Source organism: Henckelia pumila, chromosome 3 (genome assembly GCF_033568475.1).
Source record: "Henckelia pumila isolate YLH828 chromosome 3, ASM3356847v2, whole genome shotgun sequence".
Classification (NCBI taxonomy): Eukaryota; Viridiplantae; Streptophyta; class Magnoliopsida; order Lamiales; family Gesneriaceae; genus Henckelia; species Henckelia pumila.
In genome coordinates, this window is record NC_133122.1 from 88,590,919 (window position 1) to 88,593,495 (window position 2,577).

Below are 2,577 nucleotides of genomic sequence, written 5' to 3' on the forward strand. Positions count from 1 at the left end.
GGACCGGAGTTAGTTCAGCAGACAACAGATGTTGTTGATCAGATCAAGAAATGGATTAAGACTGCACATGATCGTCAGTCCAACTATGCTAATACTAAGCGTAGGCCTTTGCAGTTTGATGTTGGGGAGAAAGTGTTTCTGAGAGTGTCACCTTTCCGCAGGATTCTCAGATTTGGCCTTAAGGGCAAGTTGTCTCCCAGATTTATCGGTCCGTTAGAGATCTTGGAGAGCATTGGAAATTTAGCGTATCGGCTAGCTTTGCCACCGTATATGTCCAGTATTCACGACGTGTTCCACGTATCTCTGTTGCGACGATATGTGGCGGATCAGTCTCATATTCTGCAGCCATCTGAAGTTCAGGTGGATACAGATTTGACATATGTAGAGAGACCTATTCGTGTCCTGGATCATAAGGATAAGGTCTTGCGGAATAAAGTCATTCCTCTGGTTATAGTTCAGTGGCAGCGCCGAGGCACTGAGGAGGCCACTTGGGAACTGGAAAGCTGGATGCGTTAAAAACATCCTGAGTTGTTTTGATTTCCTTTTCGAGTTGTATTCAGTTGTAAACACTGTGAATTTTTCATTTGAATAAAATAATGTTTCTGCATCTTGTTTTACATTCAGTAATTAAGATCTGATTTCGAGGAAGAAATATCTTAAGTGGGGGAGAATGTAGTAGCCCGTACCCAGATTTAGTGAGTAATTGTTAATTAATCCAATTAACATGATTAAGGGGATTTCAATTGGATTAGAGAAGCCCGGAAATGGACCCATAATGATCAGATATGGTTCGAAGGGTCAGGCAGAACGGATGCAACGTTCTAGGAACGAACTCAACGTTCGTGCCAGCTAGAATGCGTAACTTCTTACGCAATTGATGTTGACGTTCGGTTCCGCAATGATCGTCGGATGAACGGACGCAACGTTGAGGAACGGACGTTCCGTTCCGTGTCTATAAATAGAGGTGCGGAGCCTCAGTTTCAGATGCACCAATCACCTCTTCTCTCTCGTTTCTTCAGCCTTCTAGCTTAGATCTAAGGAATTCTAGGCGTTCCATGGGGAATCCGGAAGTGGCGTAGCGATCCAGGCGTCGTAGCGGAGCTGTGGCCTAGTTTTGAGGCAAGCGACAGCAACGGGCTGACGACGGACGCAAGTATAGCTTTTGCTTCCTAAAAATATTTAGAAATATGAAATAGCTTAGTTAAGGCTTTTAGAGCACTATAATGATATTAGTATCAATTGGCAGTGTAGTGCGGATTATAGGCGTGGACCTAGAGCTGGTAGAGTTTGCCTAGTAATTAAGGTACGAAAGTGTTGGAAAAAACGTGTTCAGATCAATTAAGAATTGATACCCGGTGCAGCGGAAGTTTAAAAATTTTATTTTTATATATGGAACGATTCCATATCATGGGTATCAAAACTTTACTATTAAATTATGCAAGTAAAAATAAAATCACAATTAAATTTTTACCTCTTCAAGCAACGGCTTGATTATGGACACCAACAGAATTTAATCTGCTCTTCTTGTATATCCCGGGAACCGATGGCTTCACGATCAATCTCCGGAATCAGGTCCACGAACAGAAAACAGAAACCCTTTGATTGATTGCACTAGAAATCAATCAGATGTTTATCGATAAGAATAAACAGATTTGATCTGTCAATTCAGAATGTAATTTTCCGTAAAAATCACAAACTGAATTTTCTCAAAAAGGGACAGAGGATTTCGAAAATCCCCTTGAAATAATATGAGTGATTTTCGAAAATTGCTAGAATGAATTCTCTTGATTTTCGAACACTACTCATCTATTTATAGATAATTTCTACACTAGATTAAGTTATGATTGTATTAGGACTCTAACTCCTTAGGGCCCACAATCCATAACTTAAGCCCAACAAGCCAAGCCCGTTATTATAGAAATTAATATAAAATTCATCATGACTCCGATTGATAAACCGATTTCACCAATGTGCACAGAAACCATTTCTGCACCTTTTAAAGTCAAGATAATTTTTCTGAATTCGAATTCAGTGATTTCCAAAAATGCCCATCCCTATGTCATTTTAGGAAATTCCACTCCCTTTTAGTTAAGAAGTCCAACTTCTCTTTCATTAAATTTAACTCTTTAAATTTAACTATCTCAACGGGGTTTAGTAATCCATTACTTGTGTGACCCTCAATGGTTCAGGGATACAGCTAGCCGTGGGCTCACAACAACTTGTGACTCGGAACAACAATTTCCGACTTGCCCAATGAATCATGGTAAGAGCGTCTAGCAACATCGCCCCATGATTCCCTAGGTATCACTGATAGTGCCTGCAAGAACTAGTAGATTTTGGTTAGCGTCAGTACGGTCCCTTCATTCATATATCCCGATCGAATCAACAACCATTGGTGCATCGAGAGTCGTTCGAGATTCGATAACTATGCATTACATCTTGGAGATCAAATAGTGACATCGCATGTGTTACTAAGAAAACCGAGTAACCTAAAACACATCATGTACTCTGGCCAGAGATTCGTCACACTAATATCTCCTCAGATCGCGTAGGATATCCACACTCGCAAGTATGTGG